Raw genomic sequence first — 14021 nt, 5'->3', positions numbered from 1 at the left:
CTGATGTTCAAGGATCATGAGATCTTGTTATTATCCACAGCTTGTTCTGGGGGTGCGTGCATTAGATCCTTGTAGGACAGTTTTGCACTCTTAAAGTTTTAACTTTGGTAGAATTATCAAATTACTGTGATTTGGCCACTGGGTGGACAGAGGATCCTCCTAAGCATTTGCTGGACAACCAGCAGCTCCAGCCACATTGAGAAGCTGGAAAATTTATTAAAATGGGTATGTTATGGGTCTGGGCAAAGGGCTGGTGAGTCAAACTGCTGCTTCTGGATCTGAGGTCTGGGAAGGAGGATAGTTGGGGGAGAGCGATTTTCTACTTTTTTCTGAGGATATATTGCAGCATGGGTAGGGAGCATCTCTCAGCCCCCCTGCAGTACAGACCTGGGAAGTTTCAGCTGGCTGAAAAATTGCTTTATCCAGCAAACATTTTTTTTTCTTTTTTTTAAAAAAAAAAGCTCCTGGAAGAAGAGAAAGGCTAGCTTCAGTGAAGTTAATCATACAACTCCCCTTAGCACAAACCAGGAGCAGGGTTTCATCTTGGAGCTGCAGCAAGTACAATGAGCATTTCTCCTGGACCATAAACTGAAAGTTGCTGAGAGTTACTACGTACACGTGCACACAATAGCGCTCAGAGCCCGTCCACTGAGATCTTTCCTTGGGGATCCATATAAAATACTTCTCACAAAAGCTTCCCTGTGTGCGAGCAGAGGAACTCCATCTAGTGACGTTAAAAAAGAAAAAAAAAAAGAAAAGCCCACAAAACCTTTTTCACACACATATACGGTCGCGTACCTCTTATCTTACTGCCAGTCTGCTGAAGATATCAGCACAGCTAAACAGCACACACTTACCATATGGGATGCTAAAAATGCTGCCTGGGAAGCGCTTTCAAGCTCTGAATTCTGCCAATGCAAAAAATGTCCCCTTTGTCATGGTGGTGAATGAATTTTCTTGTTCCCCTTTCTCCTTGGATTTATGTTAACCCTGGGTTTCAGCTGAGTTTGATCTCCTCGCTTTATTGTATTGCAAACAGTAGTCAATAGCTCTTCAGCTTGAGATCGCCTGGATTTATTTTCAGGTCAAGTCAACTCTCCTTGACCTAAGTTTGAACCAAAATACATTCCCAGAAGATTCCCCCACAGGATATCGGATCCAAAGACAGAGTGACATTGTAATGAGTTCAAGGTTTCAACTCAGTACAACGGGATCCCTGTTGGTGTGGAGAAGGCAACCAAGCCATCCTTTTTATTTCTCAGCTGGGTCCTCTCCTGGGGCAACTCACAGCAGATTTTGTCATCCACCAGTCACTTCTTTTCATGAACAATGTCGTACCATAATTATAGAATGGCTTGGGTTGGAAGGGACCTTAAAAATCATCTAATTCCAACCCCTCTGCCATGGGCTGGGACATTTTTCACTCAATTTAGGTTGCTCAAAGCCCACTGCATTCCTGGTGTTTGTGGTCTGAAGGGAAGCCGGTCCTAGCTTCTTATACATGCGTTTGCATGGCTGTAACATGCGTGCATGGAATTTGGTGTGCAGGCTTTAAGCATCTGATGAGATGATCTGCATTTGTGCGTGCACTCTTTCTCTCCCCTGCCCCTCTCTCTGGATCTCTTGAGGACTGCCTGGCACAGGGGCAGAACCAACTGATATTGCATCATGAAGTAAAAGCAGCGCTTTGAAGACTTGGGACAAAAATGGAATGAACTCATTAATTTATCCTGGATGATAAATCTTCTTTCAAAAGAAGGCAGCCTTATGTTTAGTACAAAAGACTGTTTATTTCTTCTATGGAAAAAAAAGAAGTAGTGTAATCGGATAGGATTAACTTTCCAGGGGCCCTGGACAGAAGCTAAAGCACAAGCTGCCTCCTTCTTGTGCTCGCATTGGATAATTTGAGTAGTCCAAGACCTCTCTTGCTTCATACAGTATTGAGCTGTGAGCTGCCGCCAATGTGCCTTGCACTTAAAGCCAATATTAAGGACCCCAGCAACAGAGGTTTCTACAGAAACAAAAATTGTCCAAGTGTTTGGCTAGCATAAACTGCTTGTCTCGACTGGGAACCTGGCCCAGGTATGGAGAAAAATACAGCCTTATTAGTGTTTTTCACCTTGAGCAGGTAGTTGAATACACATATGACAAACACATAAATAACGTACGACTGACTTAATGTTGCAATAAGAGTCTTTGTGGTTTGTGTGCACTGACTTTGTTGTTTTGGCTGTTTGTGGCTGATGTTTCATCAGCCCTTTTTTATTTTACCTGGTTATTTCATTATCTAGGAACAATCCTGTCTGCAGTTTTGCCAGTGGGAGCAACGATGCCTCAGATTTAATGCCTCATTGGGATGGATGGGAAGGTTTTCAGTGAGATAGCTGGGTTGGCAAAAGGAAGGAGGAAAGTGAGAAGTCTGGCAGGAGTTTGCATGCGTGTGCTCTCTTGTGCAGTGTCCTGCAATTCAGGTGATAAGTGAATCCTGTCTTCTTTGATGGGCCCAGTAGAGTTACTTGTGCCTGAGTTTGTTCAGAGTGCGACGTGGTCAAACTGGCACGAAGTGTATTATGGTGCAAGAGCTGCCCAGCAGCCACTGTTACTTGGTGTGGCAAACTTAAGCTGTCTTCTTCCCTTGTTCCTCTGCAGTAAGCTACTTTGGATGGTGGGTTATCACAGAGGAACGACACAGCCGTGAACAGTAACTTGTATGTTTGCTGAAGACCTTCCCGTAGCTATTAGAAGAGCAGCCATATGGCAGAACAACACTGCTTGGGATGACTGGGATGGGGATTGTGGTGCGGTGTGAAGCTGGGCTGAGCTCAGGTCTGCACATGTTTTTGTCTGTGATCCGCAGCTTTCTCATGAGGGGAGATCTGCTACAGGAGGCAGTGGGGCTCGATGGGTACTTGTGCACGGGGTGGGTGTCTGGAGAATCTGCACAGTGGGCAGGAGTCCGTCCCAGTGTCCTCCATGCATGGAGCCAAGCTGGAGGAGATTCGAACACTCACCTCCCGTGGGGCTGCGCTGACTGCTATGCTACAGGTATGGATGCAGAAAGCGGGGAGGGATGCTCTCATTTCAAAGGAATACGAAGCTTGTGGAGTTGGGAGAGAGGTGGGAAGCCAAGGGTGACGTGTGACCGCAGCTGTGGAAGGGGGCCGTGAGACCAGTGCCGCCCCAGCATTGTGCCGAAGCTGCCTGTGCGCAGAGACCTCCCTCACCTGTGCGCTGTGGCTGGCTGTGTGCAGGGTGCTCCTCAAACGCCAGTCAGATATGGTCCCTCACCAGAGTGAGGAGTGCATTGGCCTCGCTCTGATTGAATTTGGGCAGGAGATAGATGTCGATCTGCTGCAGACGCTTCTGGGTGTGTGCCACAGTAGGGCTGGAGCCTCCTGGAGAACGGAGACCAGGCACGCACGGAGTCCAGATTGGGCAGTGGCCAAGGGAGGGTGTGGGTGAGCCCGTGTTTTGCAGTTGGCCATCTAGTTCTGCCCAAATCCTGAGTGTCTGGCTGGACTGAGAGCCAGGAGAGCTTGGCAATTTCCACCGCTGAGCCAGAAGCAATCCAGAAGGAGATGGACAAATAGCTCCCAACTAATGAACATCAAACTGAATGCAGCTATGATGTCTTTGTCTTCTCACCTTTTGCCTGCTAGCACACAGTGACTGTTCACAATGGGCCTGGTAAAAAATTACCCTTCTGTTCATTTACTTAACATTTTCAAGGAGCTGTGGCTAAGTGGAGGTGACCTTCGTTCTCAGCTCCCATGCATGGGCTTAGCTCCAACAACTCTAGTCAAGCTACGCTGACTTTCGGCAGCTGGGTCTTGGGCCTTGCTTTTAATGTCCCTTACTCAGTGCTCATGCAGTTGGTTTTCCTTGCCAAGATTATATTTGCTTTCCTTCCTAAAGGACTGCTCTAAATATCATACTTTAAAACAATATGTCTTTTTCCCCCGCAGAGAACAATATGATATGCCACCGTTGAATTAATATGTCCATGAAAAGCGAATATAATCTCCCCAGTAGATCCCCTTTCCAAAAGATTTATGATTTAATGAATTTTTTATTTCTTACCGGCATGTAGTATTCAGTCTATTACACCTAGCAGGACTCTTTCCCATGGAAGCAAGTGAAGGCGGGGGGGATCCCATCATCCTAATTCAAACTCCTTTCTTTCCTCTCTGTCCTCGGCATGCCACTTGCCAAGTTAGGGTCCAGCTTTCTGCAGCATGGCTTCTGTCAAAGCCTACCCCCGACACGTTAATGTCACCTTGCTAGTTTGAGACAGCAGTGTGCGGAGGGGAGAAGTTTATGGATAGTGTTTATGTAAAAATCAATGTCTCTGAAAAATCCTCGCTGCTGGCTGCTTAGCTGCTTCAGGCAGGATTTCTGGCTCAGGGTCCTATTTTATCTTCCTCGTGGTCACGCTCCAGCACTCTCTCAAATAAATGGCAATAATGCCTATGACAGTAGATTATGAAGCTGCAAATAACATCCATAAGTAACACCTTTATTTAGTGGAAGGGTAAGATGGAAATGAACTGTGAAGGAGAGAGCCATCTTCGATAATTATTAGCTACATGGGTAATATTCCTAATTACACCACCAATTGATTTCTCCTAAAAGCTCTCATCGCCTTGAAAATAGTAAATTGATTGCTCTGCCAGCCCTTTCTTCAGCAGATCCTGCTGGGATGCACGCAGTACTGGCGCTTGGCTTTTGGGAAGCTCGCTGGTATTGATGGAGAGTGCCCTGCCACACGGCTGATGGGAGCATTAACTTCTCTCCTGCTGCATCTTGCGGGGGAAAAAGACAAAAGAACAGTTAAAATCCTGGGTGGCCCAGCTGATCGAGACCCATGTAAAGTGCTGCGTGCTTTGTGTTGTCTCTCTGAATCAGTGCTGCTCACCATCACTTGTCAAGAGGTCAACACTGATGGCAGCGTCCCCAGGCTGGACAGTCAGCCTGGAAAACAGATTTCTACCAGCCAGTTTTTACAAGGCTTGCAGTGTGTGGCGCTTCAGACTGCAGATGCTGGAGGCCTGTGATATCCCAAGGAGCTCAGCTTTCATGCTCTAAAATCTTCCTCCTAAATGTGGTCCTTAATTGTTACGGAGGTGAAGTTGAAAATACAGCTTTGGAGCTACAGCATAGATGGAAACTGGCCCGTAAGGGGCTTTCTGCAAAAAATAAAAATATAAATCTCGTGAACCTTTAAACTAATGGGTGGGTGGTATGGAGTGGAAAGGGAAGTCCTGTACTGCAATTTCTCTTCTATTGCTTGATGTAGTGGTTTAGGTTAGGCTAGGGGAAGCAGGAGCCTTGCCCTAGGATGGGTTGTGGTCACTCTGGTAGCCTCTGCCTGCGCATGTCTTCCTTTTCTCTGTAGTTCTAAGAAGTCAACTTCTTTCTGCCAATTTTCCTAGCTGTAAAATAGGGTAACACCGTGTGTTTGCAAGTGTGAGCACAGCATGCCGGGTCATGCTGAGTGTCCCACCCAGCATCGCCACCATGCCCTGTGCCTCGGCTTTCCCACCATCTCCTCCTTCAGTTTGGGGCAGCTCTGGCTCGCTCCATCCTTCCGCAGGGGAGGACATGGGTCTCCTTGGAGCTGCCTGTGAGTATGAGTGCCTTTCCTGTGCTGCGGTAAATGCAAGTAGTGCTTTTCTGCAGTGCAGCAGTGAGGAGGGTACTTCTGCTCTCTTCCCCTTGGTTTCCTCATCTTGCATCTCTTCCAAACTGGACAGGATGGAGCTGGACAGGAGACCAGCCCTGTGGCTTTCCTGACGGCTGCCGGGGGCTGCTGACGCTGCTTTAGGCATGGTTTGGCGTTACATGACTTGATTGTTTTCTGTTGGTAGGGGAAGTGAAGCTGGGCAGTACCACAGTTGCTGCCTGCTGGAAATTCGCTGCTCGTTTCCTTTCTGCCTGAGATTTCAGAGGTGACTCCTGATGTAGTCATCTATTTATTCCTTTTGTTAGTCCAGTGGCTTGTTCCTCCATCCATCATCCAACCAATGCAGCGAGGAACGTGACCGAGAGAGGACAGAGAACTAGCTGTCTTGGAAGAGGGAGGAAATGAGAGCTGCGTTTTCATCCAGCAGCCGGCTGGCGCTGGCTCCCAGGACTCCAGGAAGCTCTTTTTTACCTTCGTACACTTCACGGATCACAGCCTGATTTCCTCCAGGGCTCTGCCTGGCTTTATCGACTCAATGTGGGTGTTTGCACCCCTGGCCAGCACGTTGTTCTCTGCCTGCGCGTGAGGTTGCTGCTTTTGGACACCCGCTTGGTGATGCTGCTCCTGCCTTGCTCTTGCTGCACGCCAATCCTCTCTTGTGCAATGCAGAAATGTTTCCCTTTGTCCCTTTTTGATATTTGTTGTGCTATTGAAATGCTCCCCCGCCCAACACATATATGCACTTTGCCTTATTGGCTTTCTCTCTCACCCCTCAAAAAATCTTTCCAGCACTTGAAGCTGCCAACTCACTTTTTTTTTTTTTTCCCCTTTTAGATTTCTCTGTTGACTTGAGTAGACAGGGCTGGGTGTTAGCTTCCATCTGCCTCTCAGTTGGAAAGGGAAGCCTTAAGAGAAAATGAGGATGCTTTCAGTTCACATTCCCAATGCCAGCAAGGAGACGCTGTGGGGACTGTGAGAAATTTCTGATTTTTCTTTCCCCCCTATGTTAGTAATAACTTGTGCTTTGGAAGAAAAAAAAAAAAAGAAATACTGTTGTAGTTCAGGCAGTTAAACAAAATGTAAGTGCAAAACAATTGGATAAGTAGTTAAAACAATAATCTGACTTCCAGTGCTGCATTTTGCCCAACACCCTGTGCCTGCCCCTCCTGCTGTACCTATCTCCATGGGTCAGAGCTCACCCTTAGGTGTGTTTATCTGCAGCGCTGAGCACAGTGGAGTGAGCCTTGATCTCGTGCAGAGCCCCCCGCGGTCTGGGGAAAGCAGAGACTCATTGCAGAAGCACCCCAAGAAAAACCCAGTGAGGCGTATCTGCTGCCCTGTGAAGGTGACCGGTCCCTCCCTGGCACGTTGCTACAGACTCACCTGTAGCAGGGTGAATAGCTGTGGAGCTTTGCTTTCCCCCTTTCCTGAATTACAGAATGCTTTGGGCTGGAAGGAACCTTAAAGATGACCTAGTTCCACCCCCGTGCCACGGGCAGGGCCACCTTCCACCAGCCCAGGTTGCTCCAAGCCCCATCCAGCCTGGCCTTGAGCACTGCCAGGGATGGGGCAGCCACAGCTGCTCTGGGCAACTTGTTCCAGTGCCTTCACAGGAAAGATTTCCTCCCTAATACCTATATCTAAATCTACCCTCCCTCAGTTTAAAGCCATTGCCCCTTGCCCTATCCCCACACGTCCCTGTAAAAAGCCCCCTCCAGCTTCCTTGCTGCCCCTTCAGGCCCTGGCAGGCTGCCGTAAGGTCTCCCCGGAGCCGTCTCATCCCCAGGCTGAACAACCTCAACACTTTCAGCCTGTCTCGTTTCAATGGGCAATGGATCACCTTGCCTGGATAGCTGCATCTACAAGGAGTTTCTGGTCACAGGACTATCAGAGATCACATCTCTTGGGACAGCTGCTTGGACCAGCAGCAGATACCAATTAATCATGGCAAACAGGTAGCATCTCAACCCTCTCCTGAACTTATCTGGGGTGCCCAGCTCTGCTTGCTGTGCTTTAGGGAAGTGGTTTCTTATCATGTGGGTTTTCCATCTCTGGATGCTGAGCAAAATCTGGCTTTCATAACAAGGGGAATGGGCTCTGTCTGTCCTGCGTGAGGAACGTGCTTGCTCTAAAAAGATAGCAGCAGGGAGGAACCTGGAAAGGGCGGCGAGGGCTCTGCTCTCAGCAAATGCAGTAAAGGGGAGGTTGCCTACAACTCCTGGACAATCAGCAGCTTTGCAGTTGCAGATACTGGCCGGTATTTTTGGAGAGCTGTGGAAGACATTGTACTACTTGATGTTATTTTCTGGCATACCGAGTAAGGAAAAACTGCTCTGCTTGCTTTTTTTGTGAAGTGACTCTGGAGTTCTGCTAGAGTGCCCCCTTTTTTTTTTTTTTTAATTTTATTTTTATTTCTCTAGGATTTTCAGACCCCGATTTAGCCAAGTGCTTCAGTACATGCTTATTTTTAAACCTAACCCTGTCGTTGTCTGAACTCATCGTGCTTCAATTCCACTGACGTCCACAGACTTGGGTGAGCGCTCAGAATTTAAGCGGATGCCGAAACGCTTTGCTCACCAACAGCTGTGAAGCTTGGCGGACCTCCTCCAGGGAGAGCGGGGCTCAGGGCAAGGTACTTTACATCTCAACCTCTTTATTCGTGGGATGGACAGAGAATCCTGTTCCTCTGTTCTCCTCTTTCCCTGGCACCTAAACCCCCAGCAGTGTTGTGAGCATGGTGGTGGATGGGATAGTCCAGGTGGCCTGCTTGGTGGCCTCTTGTGCTCTTCCTGCAGGGTGGCACTTGGAGCTGGTGGCAGCCCAGATCTCGGTGAGGACAGAGGCACCACCGCATGCCCGACAGGTTGGGCCTTTCTCCAGCACGTTTTTTTGCCATGTGCTCCCCAGGACACCCCAGTGTGATGTCAAGCTGGGAGATGCTGGAGATCTCTGGGGATGCACAGGGGCCCAGCTGGGAGGCAATACAGGGTGAGCACCGGGCAAGCTTCACTGCGGGCTTGGAGCTGTGTGAGGCTGTACAGCTTCATCTTCTCTTTGCTGGCAGCAGAGCTGTGGCTAATTGTGCCTTTACTTGCAGGGGTTTAAATTTGACTCTGCTCCTTGATGGGGGCAGAATTAAGGGCTGAGAAACAGAGCAGTTAAAATAGCAATCTCATCACCCCTCCAAGAATTAAGACTTCTCTGCTGGCAGCTAGGAGTCCTTTTAACCCCGCACCCTTGCTCTGCCACGGAATAAAATGTCTTGTTTTGCCACGTCCCTGACTTGTTTTAAGCTTGAGAACTTGCGCTAGGCACTTTTGTGGGAAAACGTTGTCTTTTTAAGCATGCGTTTGCCAGCAGGTTTTAATGCAAGCTTTTAATTGCCTGTTGAAATAGGATTAAGCATCCTTGGGAAAACAAAATATGTGCTTTCCGGGGGTGTTGAAGCCCTCAGGTTGCTAGTGCTGAAATGCTGCGTATCTTTGAAAAAGTGCTGGATAAAACGTGTTAGCTAACCGGTTCCTCCTGGCTGGACACTGGCTTGGTAATGACAAGGTGATTTAGGCTCTTGGAGCCCTACACGTGGGTGTGTGTTCAGCGGCTGGGTTTGGGTGGGGGGAGCCAGGCCCCCGCCCCGGGTTATCTGGTGTTTCCGGAGCAACCCGATGGTATGTGTGTCAGATCCCTCAGAGCTGTCAGCACCGTTGTCAGGCTTCAGCAAATTGTACTACTGGCAGGTAGATTATAATCTAATCCCAGCATCTTCCCGAGGACAGGCAGACAGGCTGACCCTGCTGGAGCTGAACGCAGACCTGCCCCTCTCCACCGGCCGGTTTCCTCACCTGCCCCTCCTGTGCGGAGCCGCGGTGTGAAGCAGTGGATTTTCAGCTTTAGTTAGTGAGTTTCTGGCTTCTTGTCACTTTTCCTTGCCGTTAATTGTTCTCGCCCTGGCTGAGGGAGTAGAGGTGAGAATCTGCTGCCTCCCGTTGCCTTGTCTTCTCAATATTTTACAGTGGTGGGGGGAAAAATCAAACCAGAAAACAGCTAGAAACCTGCTTGTATTTTGTAATCCCCTCCCCCCTTTTCTTCCCCCTGCCTTTTCTTCCCCCCCTTTCTTCTGCCCCCCTTTTTCTTCTCCCCCCTTTTTCTCCCACCCCTTTTCTCCCCCGCTTTTTCTTCCTCTCTCTTCCCCCCTCTCCTTTTCTTCCTTTTTCTTTTTTTCTCTCTTCCCCCCCCCCCCCTTTTTTTTCTTCCTTTTCCTTTTTTCTGCCCACCTTCCCCCCCCAAACCCTCGGCTGCGTGACGCTCCCGTACCCCCAGCCCTGCAGCCGCCCCCCCGTGAGCGCTCAGAGCCGCCCCGGGGCCGTGCCGTGCCGTGCCGTGCCGGGCGGGGCCGTGCCCGCCCCCGAGAGGCGGTCCCCCGCCGCGGATATAGGGGCCGGCGGCGGCGGGCAGCGCTCAGTCGCTCCGCCAGCGCCCGGCGCCCAGGCTGCGGGAGGTAAGGGCGGGGGAAGCCGAGCGGCAGCCGGGCCGGGGGCTGCGGGGCGGGGGTGCGCGGCGCCCCCCGGGCCGGGCGGGACGCAGCAGCGGAGGGGCCGGAGCGGCACGGCCGCCGCAGCTCGGGCCGCGCTGCCCCGCCTCGCCTCGCAGCCCCCCTCGGCTGCTTCCCACCCGCTGCGGGGGTCGCGCCCGGGGAGGGGGGGCTCCTCTGGTCGCCCGCCGGCCGTGTTTCCCGAGGCCGCGGTAGGGGCTGGCACAGGCCGCCGTGGCGGGGGTTGTGCCGCGCCGGGGCCGGGAGCCACCTGCTGCGGGGCGCCGAGCGCGGCGGGCCGGGGAGCCCATGCCCCGGCGGGCCGGAGCCCGGCCGCACGCCCCTTCCCGCAGCTGCTGCTTTTTATTTCTCCGCTCAGAACTGCGGGAGAGAGTTTAAATGTGCCCCCTGAGGGCACGGGGTCCTGCGGTGGCCAAACAGCCTGGCAGGGGCCGCGCTGCCCACTGCCCCGTGCTGGAGAACCGGGCCGCTCCTTTTGCCACGGGAAGGGCGAAGGTGTGTAGGTGACAACCCGACCAGCTGTCCCAGCTTCTCCTGGTGTAGCTTGTTTCTTTCCCCACTCGGGAAAGGCAGCGCCCCGTTTGCCCGCACCCCTGAGCTGCCCCAAGGCAGGTCTGAGTGCAGGCAGGATCTGGCTGCAAGATGCTGTGGGTGGAAGAGGGGGTGCTGAGAAGTTCCCCAAAGTGTCAAGGGCTTGAATGCTGTCGTGCGGTACTGGGCTGGCCTCCTAGGCTGGGATGCTCATGCCTATTTACCTTTTCACAGCCTGCAGCGGGTCCTTGGCGGGAGGTGGGATGGGGAGGGTGCAGTCCTGAAGGCTGCCTTGGTGGCAGGGCCATCTCGGGGTGTCCCGGAGCAGGATTTCGGGTGCATCTCCTTTCCTTCACACGGTAACTCCTGCGAACTAGCAGGGACTGGCAGCAGTACGCGTGCCTGCCGGGTGAAGAGGTGATGGCCTGGAAGAGTTTTGCAGTGTAGCGAACACAAAATGCAGTTGCAGCTGCCTTCCAGCTGCCTTCGCAAGTTTTAAGGATATTGTGCTGTCTGCAGAGAGCGCTAAAGGTATTTTTTTTAGGAGCGCAGAGTGGCTTTATTGAGTTTGTCTGGTGGGTTCCCCCTATACCTCCCAGCTAATCTGGCTGGGGATCGGAGCTCGGGTTACAGCAGCTAATCCCAGACTATGGAGAGCCTGGTTTCCTAAAGCTGTAATCTCTGAATGTAGCCACCCTCCTCAGCAGGGCTTTGAGCGGGGGGGGTGGGGTGGGGGGGTTGGTTTCAGATTTTTATTGTGCTGCTGGGGATGCGAAAGTGCACGGGCGTGTGGGCGGCCCCAGATAGATGGATGGATGCACGTGCATGCAGCGGACCTGTTCTTGGAGCGGAGGCAGGCTGAGGTTCAGGCTGTGTGCGATAACATCCCCAGGGTGGTTGAGGGAGCAGATGGCATGGTGGTGCCCTCTCCTAGCTGCTGTCCTAGGCTAGTGACTGTGGCGTCCCCAGCACTGGTGTAAGCCCCTGCTTCAAGGGCTTCTTATTGCCCTGTTGCTGCCTTTCTGTCAGCACTGGTGATCTGACACCCCACAGCCAGGTCTGAGTTTTTTTCTCCATTAAGGAGAGACGACTCTGCTGGAGGCTTGGCGCTGGGTGGTCACCGAGGGCGAGCAACAGGGGTTGGCTTGAGTTGGGGTCTTGAGATGTGGAATGAGCCGTTGGTGGACCGTGTGCCTTCCCAGAAGATGCCCAGGCCCACCCATAGTACTTTTGTGTGGTGGTGTGGGGTAGCCTGGTGTTCTTCCTGCTCTGCTTGCCTTGCTGTCCACAAATACCAGCAGGAGACACGGTGGCCCCTGCCAAGGGGCTGGGAGTTTTGTGGCTTTTAGGGAGTTTGCTTTAGTTGCTGTGGGGTTTTGAGATACAGAGACTTGGGGATGGTGCTGCTTCTCCCCACGCTTGAGAGACCTTGAAATGCATTTGTGCTGGGGATGCAGCAGTAGTGGTGGGACTCTGGGTGAGGCCTAGCAGGAGAGCCATACCTCCGTGCCACTTGCAGCCCTGGGCTGAAGCAAGCGTCCTGGGGAGCTGCGCCTGGGCAGTGTGCATCCCTGCTGCCTGCACCAGCCGGGTGGTACAGGCAGCTTGGGGTGGCCCACATCCCTGCGAGGGAGCAGGATCAGCCCTTCTGCCCTGTACATACATAGGTAAATCACCCTCTGCTGTCCTGAGCTGGAGACGGGGGACCGTCTATCCCAGGACAGAAAGCTGCCACTCTCTCTGCTCCCTTAACCAGCGTTATAACAAAATCCATGCTTAATTTGGTTTGAATCTGAACTCTGTCTTTCAGCAGGCCAGCAAGATGAAAGCCTGGAAGGCTCTGTAGGTTTGAGGTGGTAGGCTAGATCTCTTTGCAGGGCCAATTTAGGCCCTGTTTGTGGAGAGATTTGATCTCCCCTGGATGTGTGTATGGCCCCCCTCATTGTTAGTGCCACCAGCTTCCCCTCAGCTGGGACAATAGTGCCTTGAGTCCTTCCTGGTAATCTCCCCTCTTATCTCCCTTCTCTTCAGTAGCCTGTATCCCTGGCAGGCAAGGAGGGTGGGAGGTTTGGGAAGAGCCAATTATGCAGATGAAGGGGTGAGAGGTGCTGTGTCAACCAACATCCCCTTTCGGGGGAGCTGGGACGAGAGGAGGATGCTCAGCACAGGAGTGTGTCCGAGCTCTTCCCTGCTAGCTGTCCCCTCTGTGCTTCCGTAAGCCCCACCAAGAGGTCCTGTGGTGGGTTCAAGGACGTTCAGAGATACAGGTGGTCGCAGGAGTTGTTTCCCCCTGTTGCTCTCTCTGGCTGCTTGCTTGTGCTGGCATTGCCCCCAGTGCTGGAGCAGCGTCAGGTGCTACCTCTCACTGTGGGGGCTGCGAGTGTGGGGGAGAATAAGCTGGCCACCGTTCAGGATACTAGCAGTGTCCACAGTGGGGAGTACGGGTGGGCTGGCTGACCCAATGCTCCAGCTCCAGTGAAGCCTGGGAACAAGATGGGGTCCATCCCTTGGAAACCCACCTCTCCATTTTTATTTTCGTGTGCCCCAAGCCAGAGCTTGCGGACACAGGGCTCCAAAAGTTGCTTGGCTGAAGTGTGGTGGTCATGGGCCAAGGCAGCCGGCTGCTGCTGTGGGTGGTAGTTGGCCCTGTGGGGTGGGAGAGCCCCAGCAGGAGAGGCAGTGTAAAAATGCTGCCCCAAAAGCAAAAGGGTAATTAGCAGCCCAGCTTTGGATTTTGAGTAAGCCATGCAGGTCTACTGGGGCCTTTCCTTCTGCTGACGAGGAAGTTAACAAGCAAGGAGCCCCTTGCTTTGCCTGCTGCTTGTGGATAGAAGGCAGCACTGGAGAGGCAGGGAAAGTAGATGTAGAAAAGCAAAAGGGTGGGAGGAAGCATGTGTTGTGGAGCCAGCTGTGATGGGGGAGTGTTTTGTAAGTCAAAGTGCTCTCCTAAAAAGAAAACTTAAGCCCAGCAAAACTACTCGGTGGTCAAGCTCTGACTTTTTTTTTTTTTCTTTTGTCAAAGCTACGTGATAATCGTTAAACACAGGGGATGATTTGTAAAATAGAATTCAAGGGAAGGGGGGGAGGATGAAGCCAGATTTAAGTTTGAGATTGGATGAGGGCACAAAGCCCCTTAGTTCCCCATTTCTGCTTAATGCAGCTGGAGCTGGGCTTGACAAGATGCTGACCAGAGCTTGTGGTAAATGTTTTACGGTACCGTGTATCAGCCAGATCAATTCTACTACGCTTGAGGGA

The 14021-nt window shown here is 51.9% G+C and overlaps 1 protein-coding gene across 5 annotated transcripts in view; it reads left to right on the top strand.

Moving 5' to 3' along the window:
* Positions 1-14021, top strand: part of ACKR3 (atypical chemokine receptor 3) — a 33598-nt gene that overhangs the window by 17173 nt on the left and 2404 nt on the right. Inside the window, exons 1-3 of one of the 5 annotated variants that reach the window (XM_040604405.1) lie at positions 7402-7638; positions 8104-8315; positions 9468-9580. The exons of 1 other annotated variant lie outside the window; for it this stretch is intronic. The gene's annotated coding sequence lies outside the window, so the exon portion shown is untranslated. Of the gene's footprint in view, positions 1-7401; positions 7639-7758; positions 8001-8103; positions 8316-9467; positions 9581-10090; positions 10182-14021 lie in introns of those variants that run through there. 3 more of the 5 variants (XM_040604407.1, XM_040604406.1, XM_040604404.1) reach the window with 3 other exon arrangements.

Source organism: Falco naumanni, chromosome 8, assembly GCF_017639655.2.
Source record: "Falco naumanni isolate bFalNau1 chromosome 8, bFalNau1.pat, whole genome shotgun sequence".
Classification (NCBI taxonomy): domain Eukaryota; kingdom Metazoa; phylum Chordata; class Aves; order Falconiformes; family Falconidae; genus Falco; species Falco naumanni.
Note: the sequence above shows the minus strand (reverse complement) of the source record. Positions and strands in the feature narration are given on the sequence as shown.